Source organism: Podarcis bocagei (genome assembly GCF_964188305.1).
Source record: "Podarcis bocagei genome assembly, chromosome: 10".
NCBI classification, from domain to species: domain Eukaryota; kingdom Metazoa; phylum Chordata; class Lepidosauria; order Squamata; family Lacertidae; genus Podarcis; species Podarcis bocagei.
In genome coordinates, this window is record NC_138135.1 from 69596622 (window position 1) to 69609015 (window position 12394).

Genomic DNA, 12394 nt, shown 5'->3' on the forward strand with positions numbered 1-12394 from the left:
TGTGGTTGTGCTATGTTGGTGGCAGATGCCCAATGCTCTGTGTCATGAAATATCCCTGGTACAAAGAACCTTGGAAACTGAAGAGCCTCGTGGGAAATATTGTTGCATGATCAGACTAGAGACTGCCACATTATAGTAGAACATCCATTTCATGCATCTGATGAAGCAGAGCTTATTCCACAACTTCTGTAAATAATATTTTCCATTGGGTCAATGCTTCTGAGAAAGTCGTGTGAAACTCAAAAGCTGTTGGTAACACACCAACCCAAGCTTGCCTAATAATAGGTGTTCATTTTTTGCCTACTTGCCCATCTTCTTTACGTATTTCCATATTCCAATATAATTTTAAGTATTGAGTAACTAGGGCTGGCGCAACAAGTCAACTGATCAGCAAGTATTTGACCAAGGTGCTAGTGCAGAGGAGAAACTAGCCTCAATCCCTGGTTCAGCATTGCCTGTGAATTTGAGACTATGGTTAGACAAACAAACCATGATAAATAAGCCAAGAACAAGTCTATGGTTTACTGTAACAGCCGAATGTGTGTGGGAACCACTGCAGTATTTGAAGCAAGAAGTTAGTTTTCAACTACCATTTTTTCAAGTTCAGGAAGGTGGATTCTCTAAAAGGGCTGCTAACCTTTGGAGCTACCATTCAGAAATTAACAGTTGAAGATTGTTTGCCTCACACAATATCAGAGTTAGCTAATGTTATCATCTTTAGCCAAGAGAGTAACTAAATCTTTTCCAAACTTCAGGAAAATTCTGTAAAAATATGTTATATGCCTGCAACTTCATTTTTAGCAGTTTATTTACCAAAAAGAAGTCATGTTGAAGAGGAGCAATATCCTTACAGTTCAAATTCTAATATTAACAGAAAACTCATCCCCCTTTTAACTTCCAAATCACGCCTACAATTAATCTCTAACAAGGACTGGGTTAGATACCAGTTTTTCTAGAGAGATGATATACAAAAGCTTGATTAGGAATCAATACCCTAAAATTCATTGTCCCTTTTTTCAATAAACCCTCAAGAATTTTGTTGAATGTCATGTAGAAGACAACTCAACATTAAGTACATACAATATAGAATAATTACATTCATAGATCAGTTTTGTCATATGAAAGTAATTCAAGTGTATATAAGTAATAAGTATTAGCAGCACTATATCTTTGGGAAGGTATTGTATGTGTACCTACAAAATTTATAAACAGAGCCCATATCCCCGCCCCCCAAAAATACAAATAAAAAATAAGCAAGATTTGCCACCCTATTGAGTTACAAACTTTAGCACCAATAAAAGGCTTGATGCAAAATAATTGCTTTACAAACAGCTCTATGCAATTCTAGCTATACTGTACTGCTTTCAGACCACAATGAATTTCCCTGTCAATTTATATACCTTCTGTCACTGCATGATTCATATACATTCCAACAATCGCTGCTCTTTCAGCAAAAAATAAGATTGCCCTTTCTGATTAATCATTTATTCTAAATATGCAAGAGACAGACCAACAGGTTTCAATCTATAACAATGAAACTCTTGAGACTATTACTGAATACTCTTAGCAAGCACTGAGATGGGGACAGAATAAGAGGAACTTGGAACACAAAAATGGCAAAATTGTTGCACCACAGAAAACTAAATTCTGGGCTGCCCCATAGAACTGAAACATTTCAAAAGCTCTTGCAAATATCCATAGCCTAAGGATCCCTTTGCTAACTTCCATATATGCAGGCTTTCCTTGTTTAATGTCATTGCCATGGTGACATCCTTGAAATCTAATTCCACAGCCATTCATGTTGTGGCAACTCAGAGGTTCATTCAATGCCTGGAAGAAGACTGGGTGCTAAGGCTCTAGCACGGCTTTTCAAAGAAGCTGAATGAAGGAAAAGTAAGGAAAAGTTAAGGGCGAATGGGGAAAGAATGTTTACGTTAGGAAAATACTGAACAGTCCAAGTAAGTTCTGTAGTTCTGCCTCTTTCTGTGAAAGTCAAGAATGCTTTAGCACTAAATATTCTGAGAATGACCGGATCCATAACAAGCCGTAATGATGTTTGCTCATCAGGTATCAGCTATGCCATAGAAACATTGAAAACCACTGAACCTAACTTCCTGTAGCTAAATCAGAGTTGCCTAAAGCAAAACAATCTATATACATTTATCCAAGCTCTGTTGGAAATGACCACAGAGATTCCTTATGCATGTTCAGAACCAACCTCCCTTGTATCTACATTTGTGTTTAAAGTGAGTAGGGCAGCCTTCCCTCAACACAATAATCTCCAGAGGTTTAGGACTAAAATTCCCAAGATGCCTGGCCATATGGGCTTTGCTGACTGGGGTTCATAAGAACTGCAGCAAAAATAATAATAATACAGGGCATCAGGTTGGAGAGTGCTGGACTTATGGACTTTCATAGACTGATTGGACGCAGAAGAATGATGGAAGGAACCAGCTGGGGAACCAACCAGGGAAGAAGAAGGCTCAGAGCCCTGGGAGTGAAACAACAATGAGAGGTCAAAGGGAGAAGACTGGGAAGTGGAGGTATTGGAAGCTGAAGAGGTAACAGGGCTTATTTGAGCTGGGAATCTGTGTGAGAGAAGTCCAGAATCAGAGGCAGAATCTGAAACAGGAGGATGGGAGTAGGGAGCCCAAGAGGCAGAAATGAATCAGGCTAGTCATGGGTGTCTTCCCCCTCCTTCTGCAACAAGGTCCCATCCCCCCTAGTCTCCCAGAACCAGAAGAGGTATGAAAAGGGCAGCAAAGGGGGCGGCTGCACACAGGCGCAGCCTCCAATTGCTTGGGAAAAGTCCTGGAGAGGAGAGGACTTAGATGGCTGAGAGGAGGCCTGGACTTTCAGTCTTGGCAACTGACTTTCATGGAGTAAGGCCACTAGGAATGAGATGCTTTGCTCATTAGGCTTGACACTCAAACAAGTCTATGAAGATCGTGTTTTTGCTAATGAAGAGTTAACTGAGTTGAACAGTGTGATTTACTGTCGGCTCGCTTTCTGACACTGTAGCAGGGAATGTTGGGAAGACTTGCCCTTCGCTGTCAGCACACAAGCTTGTTCCACACTGCTTGTGGGTTCCCAGCCATCCTACCAAAATGCCCACGCACTGAAATACCCATGAGTCCATACCCGCTATTATACAATAAATGGGAGCAAGTATTAAAGAATTCTGTTATCCTCAAAATTAGAGACATTAAAAAACCAAGAATGTTCAACCTATGACTCACATAAAAAAGATGGCACCAAATCTAGTTTACTACGAATTAGTAGCATTCATGGCATGAGAACCATTTCCCTGTGGTGTGAACAGCTACCATTACAGCATGTCCCGCAGGTGAGGTATAAGGATAAATAAGTTGTGTGCAGGTGAATTATAAGGACAGGTGAGTCGCATGGCTGTGTCGATTCAGTACCTAGGACGGAAGCAAAATTGGTTCTAGTTATAAATCTAAGCATCATTGGTCATGGGCTACCCATGTGTATGTCCAACCACACTACTTGACAGCCGCAAGCACTAAACAGCTTGGTGTAAAACACGTGGCCACACTCAGATCTTGAGATTATATAGGCATGAGCAGAGCATGATGGAAGTAGACCACAGTCCACTACCACAGATCCACAACAAGGCTAAAAACCTTTGTAATGAGACAGGACCATATATCCTGTACTTCCTCCAGGTAGTATGAAATAGTAGGAATACTGATGAGTATGAATACAGGTGAGAACAGTATTAGGGAGCATTGCAATACCTCCCCTGAACAGAGACTGTTCCTGACAGTAAGCTAATCTGCACACACAACATACATTTAAAGAGCATTTTTTCCTCCCAAAGAGTCCTGTAGTTTGTGAAGGGTGTGAGGAATTGCAGCTCCATGAAGATTTCCAGGATTATTTGGGGTGGGGAGGTTCTTTAAACATTTGATGTGTATGCAGCACTGGAAAGCAGCAAAATTTTCTTACTGCTTTTTGAGCACAGAAGCTTTATGGAAGTCTCCAGGGAAATTCATTAGGAGACAAACAGGATGTTAATGTCAAATACGTTTAAAAGTCATCACACCAAGAAGCTTACAGTCTAGAATATAATTAGATTGCTGTTTCAGCACCAAATCCTAGAGAGATTTAATTCCTATTGAATAAGTGCGGTACTCAGACCTCCAAATGGATTACATATACAAATCCCTTCTCCATTGAATGATCAATAGTCTGATGCAGAGGGTAAGTTCCATAAATAATGCTCAGGAAAAGAAACATCATTTGAATTCTCCATCTTTAATAAAACATCAGCAACTATTCATCTGATTTTTAAATGGCTTTCTTCCAGTTTTTTACTGCTGGAAAATACTGCTCAGTCATAACTGTATTAGGCGAGACTAAAGATAAAGGCAGTGACTGTCCAATATGTGTGCAACCACACATTTGTGCGTAACACCGAACCCAAAAGTGACCCAAAAATGGCAGAAAAGGGGGTGGAACGGGATGGGGATGGAGCAGGATGGGGCAGCCTTACATGGGCCCTGCCAACACGAATGGGGGTCCAGAACGTAACCCCACACAAATTGGTTGTTTCCTGTACTGTAAAGGTAAAGGGATCCCTGACCGTTAAGCCCAATCGTGGACAACTCTAGGGTTGCGGCGCTCATCTCACTTTACTGGCCAAGGGAGCCGGTGTTTTGTCTGCAGACAGCTTCCGGATCATGTGGCCAGTATGACTAAGCTACTTCTGGAGAACCAGAGCAGTGCATGGAAACACCATTTACCTTCCCACCGGAGCGGTACCTATTTATCTACTTGCACTTTGACATGCTTTCGAACTGCTAGGTGGGTTAGGAGCAGGGACCGAGCAACGGGAGCTCACCCCGTCGCGGGGATTCGAACTACCAACCTTCTGATCAGCAAGCCCTAGGCTCTGTGGTTTAGACCACAGCGCCACCAGTACACCCAGTGCCTGTACTGTAGTGTCACATTAAAATGCCCTATATGCAGCACAAGGGTATAAACATTTTAGGTAAAAAATAAAAAAAAACCACTAGAACATGTACTCTAGATCATTATAACAAATCATGCTGTTGTTATGATGTTACAGGCAAGGCAGGACTGCATTTCAGGCAGATGCCAAGCAACAATTGCATAGGAACATGCTGGGGAGGAAATGGTTTTCCAATTAGCACACCCATATTCTAAGGAGGAGGAGTTAGCTTGTCAATTAAGTAAATACCCTGTGATCTGTCTGAATCAAGGAAAGCATTGCTAAGCGTGTGCATTATGTGTCTGTGCAGTGCTCTTGTCAGCTAATGGGAGGAGGAGGAGGAGTTTGGATTTGATATCCCACCTTTCACTCCCTTTAAGGAGTCTCAAAGCAGCTAACATTCTCCTTTCCCTTCCTCCCCCACAACACTCTGTGAGGTGAGTGGGGCTGAGAGACTTCAGAGAAGTGTGACTGGCCCAAGGTCACCCAGCAGCTGCAGGTGGAGGAGCAGAGACGCGAACCCGGTTCCCCAGATTATGAGACTACCGCTCTTAACCACTACACCACACTGGCTCACAATGGGTTATCTGTGAGAGGTCTAGTTCTGTGGCCCTACCTTACTTATGTATCTCCTATGATGTTATAGTTTATAATTATTGTGTAATGTTTTAATTCTGACTATCGGTCGAATAAAGAAATTGATTGATTGAATGGGATATTTCAAGTCCAGGAAAATGGAGACAAGGCTCTTGGTTGAAGCCTACAAGAGAGGTATTTTCATTTACTGGCTTAAGACAACGGAGGCTACAATCCTAAACAAACTTAAGTTGTGCTAATAGCTGCTAAACATGCTGATAAAGTAAACATGGTTAAGATCAGCAATTCTACATTTATACTCCAGCTTTCATGCTGACCCTGTTACTTTATTTTTAAATAAACTACTGGATGGTGAATTCAGATCAGCTTATCACCCATCTCAGTGATCTTTTCAAGCAGTGCTTATGACTACTAATTGCTGACTGTTTACTTACTTTTACCGTATCACCGGGGCACTGAAGTCACAAACCATTGCACAGTTACTATGGAGTCCCATTGAGCTAAGTGGTAGTTATTTCTCAGTAAGCATGACTGGGGAGTAAGGAACATTTCCAACATCTGTCATTTCCCTGCAGTTTATTCCCAGCTCCCTTATCACTATCACTAGTAAAATATACAGAATGCGGAAGAACTTGGAGCACAGGAAAAAGGACAAGCCAGGAAGGGTTTGGAGAGACCCCTTAAATATGTAGAAAATTGTGCGCTTACTCTACACAATGAGTCTCAAGACTATCTACAGGAATTCATAAACACATATTAAAACAATAAAATAATAAAATTGCCACAGCCTGTACCTATATCAAATTATGCACCTTGCACAGTATAATCGCAGAATCAGGAAGCACACATCATGCTATACTGCTGATCCTATTACCTCTTGCTATCTGTGCTTAGGGATGGGGGTGTCGCTGTGGGTTAAACCACAGAGCCTAGGACTTGCCGATCAGAAGGTCGGCGGTTCAGATCCCCACGATGGAGTGAGCTCCCGTTGCTCGGTTCCTGCTCCTGCCAACCTAGCAGTTCGAAAGCACATCAAAGTGCAGGTCGATAAATAGGTACCACTTCAATGGGAAGGTAAACGGCATTTCCGTGCGCTGCTCTGGTTCGCCAGAAGCGGCTTAGTCATGCTGGCCACATGACCCGGAAGCTGTACGGCAGCTCCCTCGGCCAGTAAAGTGAATTGAGCACTGCAACCCCAGAGTTGGTCACAACTGGACCTAATGGTCAGGGGTCCCTTTACCTTTTATCTGTGCTTAGAGCTGCAACAAGTTGAGAAATGGGGGAAATTATTTCTCTGTTTTACAATAGTCACCACCAAACGACAGGCTTAATATTCTTACATTTCAGAACATGACAACATTAGCAAGAGTTTATCTTTGCTAAAGGAGTAATAGAGGCTGGAAGGATGGAGAACTGCTAGATGGAGCTTTCCAATCTTAAAAATAAGAGTTTATTGATTTTTTTTAAAAAAATGGAAGAGTAAAATATTTTGATAAGTAGGACTGTGTGCAGCTTTTAAGTTAGGTCCTTTGTCTTGCAAGTTATAGCATGCAGATATACTTCTCTTGAGCTATCCTTGAGCTCTTTGCTAGACAAGAATGACAGCCACTAAATAAAGTTGATTGAATTCACCACAAGACACCAAATTCAGTATTTTCTGCTGGGGAGTTCTCAGACAATTTTGGGATTCACATTTTTATTGCTTTCCAGAAAATCATGCTCTTTAACTGGCTCCAAAGTTTGGTCCATTAAATAAATGGGGGGGACCCAAGTGGTAGGAACACTGATGGGGCTATGATGACTTTGCCCAAGACCATCCTTCCATTGATGTAAAATTGAAATACTGATAAACTGTTTTTACAAAATACAATACACAACACTCACTGTGCTAACATGATGTAATGCCAGAGACAATGTTCCAGCTTTCCCAATTATTGCAACCCTGAAGCTATCATCTTGCACACAGACTATTCCAAAACAGTATGCATAATTATGGGGTAGCGAGCAGTGTACCAGATATTCCTGTTGAGTGAAGCCTGAAAGCCCTAAAAAGCCTTCTGGCAAATAATCTAAGCAACTAATATCAAACTTCCCAGAACAACAGTCATTCACTGTTGTCATTCCCTAATGCAAGACAGTAGCTTCAAATTATGACTTGGTGATGAACCACAGATTCAGCTAAAAGGTTTGCCATTTCCTCTGCATCTTTGATCATGTACAACTTCTCAGGCAATATGTTCCAACTTAATCATAATCAAGCTTCTGCAACGTTACCCAGGCATTAAAAATCTAAACGGTACCTTTGGTGGGTATTACACAGAAAAGAAATCAATGTTTGATTATACTTAAGAAGTTTCAGGTGCCTATTTAAAAAACAAGACATTTGATACCTGCTGACCTGAATCACATATTGATTCCCCTACCCCTATACGTATATAATACATAGGAGTCCAGAAGAAACACAATTTCAGTTCCGATTCAACTGCTCTATCCAAATAGGTAAAAATGTAAAGGTAAAGGACCCCAGGACAGTTAAGTCCAGTCAAAGGCGACTCTGGGGTTGCGGCGCTCATCTCGCTTAAAGGCCAAAGGAGCCGGCGTTTGTCCACAGACAGCTTTCTGGGTCATGTGGCCAGCATGACTAAGCCACTTCTGGCGCAACGGGACACTGTGACAGAAGCCAGAGCGCTGTTTACCTTCCTGCCACAGCGGTACCTATTCATCTACTCGCACTGGTATGCTTTCGAACTACTAGGTTGGCAGGAGCTGAGACGGAGCAACGGGAGCTCACCCTGTTGCAGAGATTCGAACCGCCAGCCTTCTGATCAGCAAGCCCAAGAGGCTCAGTGGTGTAGACCTCAGCGCCAGCCGCGTCCCTTGCTATTCAAATATCTAGTTTTATATCTCAAGGTCTCTTGGAATCCAGTGAACTATGTGATCAATGCCTCTTTCATGTGTATCCACAGCAGTTCCGGAACTGTTTCCTCGTGTAGCATAGCCCCATAAAGGTCTGCTATGTAAATATTCATACTGGAGTGCCAACTCAATGGGTCTCTTTCATCTAACCACTGCCCCAGTTCAAAAACAAAACCCTGCAATACCTTTCTATGTGTGAAAATACATTTTTGAAACTTGCAGGTTTCAAAAACATGTTGCAATACAACATGGGAAGGGGCTGTTCCAAACCCAAGTTAAAGTTCCTGATTGAAATATACAAGACTTCAGACATAACCAATGAAGCTCTTTGGATTGTATCTTGGATATACTGTTCCAATACTAGCAGCAACAGCAGCAGAAATATCATTAAAAGTATCCTATGTCATGGACCAAGCACAGTTGCCACATTAAAGCCGTATCTTGTTAATTTCTATCGAGAAGGCTGGAGTATTGCTTCGGTCTTAACTGTTGTGAGAAATAAGTGCATAAGACAACAGGCCTGTCACACAGTTCCAAGGAAGGGATTCTAAGCTTGCATGAGCCTAACTGTGATATTTGATCTGAATCGCAGTGCCGCTCCTCGTGCCATATATATTCATTCCATTATTCAAAAAGGTTTTGCTATGTGGCATCAGGAGCTGCTGTTACAGAAACCAATCAAAAGCCCTTTAAGATGAGGTAAGCTAGTTTCATGCTTCTCCAGAACACAAGCCATCACCTCAAAGTAGGAAAGAGCTGGTTACAGTGTGATGTTTCACTTTTTATATGCATACATTGTTCTCTTCGTACACACAACACATTGGTGCAAACTCCGGGCATCCCCTTGTTTGATAGATGGATAGCTCAGTTGGTTAGAGCGTGGTGCTGGCAATGCCAAGGTTGCAGGTTCAATACCTGAATGGGACAGCTGCATATTCCTGCATTTTGCAGTGGGTTGCACTAGATGACCCTCAGCTCTATGATTCTCTGTGATATCCCTGCCCAACAACCAGCTTATCTGAAAGGAGTGCTTCTCCCAAGACGTTCCTACTCACATGTTAAAATCTGCTGATAATCATTTCCATTATTTGCGAGAATTTAGACACAGCTGGCCATATTCCGCCCCCTCGCAGGGAGACATGGCTAGCTGATATTCTTATTAACTTTAAGAGAGGAGCTAAAACTTCTTTTTTTAGAAAAATGTTTGGATTGCTAGAATACCCGATTAAACCTATTTGTGTTGTTTTTGCTTGAATTTTAATTGACTTTGTATTGCCTTCTATTCTATTTTTTAAAATAATAATAATCATAAACTACTGTAGTAGGTGCATTCCAAGTATGCAGATATAAGAGGTTAGCAGGGGTCAGGGGGGGGCCAGTCCACTGTCCCTCAGACCTTGTGGGGGGGCAGACTTTATTTGGGGGGGTGAATGAATTCCTATGCCCCACAAATTAATAATAATAATAATAATAATAATAATAATAATAATAATAATAATAAAAAAATTTTATTTATACCCTGCCCTTCCCGGTTGAAAAACCAGGCTCAGGGCAGCTGACAACAAATTTCAAACACTTTAAAACTTAATTATAAAAGCAGCATAAAATACAGTATAAAAACATGAATAAAAATAAATTCAAAAATCAAAAATCAATTAGATAATCCCCAGGGCTAGCTGGCTGAATAACCCAGAGATGCATTTTAAATAAAAGGACACATTCTACTCATGTAAAAACACACTGATTCCCAGACCGTCCGTGGGCCAGATTGAGAAGGCGATCGGGCTGGATTCGGCCCACGGGCCTTAGTTTGCCTACCCATGGGTTAAAGCATAGGTAGTATCCTAGTGGCTGGATCAAATCATATGATATACCAATGTTACAGAAGGGCATCCCATGTCACAGCTGGTGATGCTGTGCCGAAGTTGGAAGGATGTTATAATTAACATTTTGACATCAATATTAAAGACTGGGCTGTAATCATTTCCACCTATGACCAATTAATCCCCTCCCCCTACTGTAGTCATCTATCAACAGTAAGTATGGCTACTGTAAGTATAATGCAATTCACTGATTTTAAGTACAAAAACCATCAACCTATAGCAATATGAGGCATTTCCTTGATATGACTGTTGCCCAGTTACAGAGCTGGTGACACCCACCATGAGCCCTAAAGCAAATGCACGTGAATTCAGTGACAACATTAATGTGACATCACCACATCACTTTGAAGAAAACGAATCCTTGCAGTATTCACTGAGTTTCATCCTCCAGCTCACTAGGCGTTGCCTTTTCATGCACGAGAAGCGCTGCCAAACTCACTTGCAATACAAGTATTACCAAACGTCAGTAACCAAAACCTCTGCATGTTCAATATCAAGACGTCGTTTAGCCTCACGAATGCTAAATAAGTGATAAGTTCTGGCAGAACAGTGAAAGCTAAATATGTTTCTTGCAGCACGATGTTCCAGCTAAAAGACATCATTGCGATTAACTGATTTCATTCGTTCTTTTATACAGCTCATTGTTTTTTGAACTATATTGTTATTTCATACAGTTGAAACCCAGATAAAGGTGGGGGGTCTGTGTATTTTGTAAATGTGTTGTTACTTCTATTAGAACTTTATGAAACAGAAAGCATTTTGGGGGAAGCATCTGAATGGGTTTCGCACTGTAGGATCACCCTTGTATTGGTGGGACAATGTGATGGCTGTACAAGTTTAGGCAGAAACAATTGCTGCCATGTTTTAGCCAAGTAAATGACTAACACACTTACAATGCTCATAATTCACCCCCCCCCCCAGTTTCATATACTTGGAAAGGTTAATTTCCAGGCATTTATAAACTGCTTGATATTTTTGAAACACCTCTTTGAACTGGATGTGTTAAGCTTGGATCGTCTAGTTCTCAGTTCTTGCACCTGTGTGAAGTTAAGGTTTGCTTACTGGTGCCCCTCACAGATGGCAAAGGTGTAAGAGTCTTACCAGACAACTTCAAAACCCCTGCCTCCTTCAGTTAACTATGGCACTATGGGGCACTAACCCCAAACCCTTTATTCATTCTTAGAGTGTTGCTTGATCAAACTGGACACACTACTCTCATATATGTCCTTGGGAATATTACTAGATTATTAAATGTGCCCATCTTTCCAACGAGAAAACTATTAACGTGGAAAAAACTTATTTGATAATTTCCGAGGGAGGGGATGTGGCAAGTTCTCCGCAGCAGCCTAGCCAACACGCAGGTTCTATTGTAAAGGCTTCATTAATTTTTTAGTGCCGGAGGATGATGTTGCAATTTTCCATCCCTGAGCAGAAAGCACGGATGAATTCACTGGCTGGTACTTCTTTACAATTGCAACTAGCCAATCCAGTTACAGTCCTGGGCTGGCTGGCTGGCTGCAAAAAAAGCCCCACAGACCCAGCACAGCAGTCTCTGGAATGCAATTCAGCACAAGCCAAAAAAGGGACAGCTTAAAAAACAAATAAACACTGCACACACTGCCCGTGCAATCGCTTAGTGTTTCAAATCCCAGGCAGGAATACATTCATCAACCACCTTTTTAAAGTTACAGACCAGGCCTAAAAGTCTGGATTCTCCTTCTTCCCGTCGTCCACACCATGCACACGCATCAGTTTCTCGGACACAGCTGATGCACCATTAAACACCAGAGATTAAATATGCAGCATCCGAAGGAAACCGAATTCCTCCGTGCAACAGCTGCAAGCAGAGAGAGCCCAGCTCTCGGGTCAGGCCAGCAGCTGAAGCTCGTGCAGGGAAGGCTGATCCCGCCAGCATCCCAGTCCGTCCTCGCTAACTTGGCGATCGGGCAGCAGTTTCCCAGATCCACCTATGGCGAAGCCCCTCTCCGGGACCAGCCAAGCCCTTCCTTGAATTAACCTG

General features: G+C 41.9%; 1 protein-coding gene across 9 annotated transcripts in view; it reads right to left on the minus strand.

The window, feature by feature from the left end:
* The window catches only part of KIF21A (kinesin family member 21A), a 96583-nt gene that overhangs the window by 83238 nt on the left and 951 nt on the right, over nt 1-12394 (minus strand). The window lies entirely within an intron of this gene.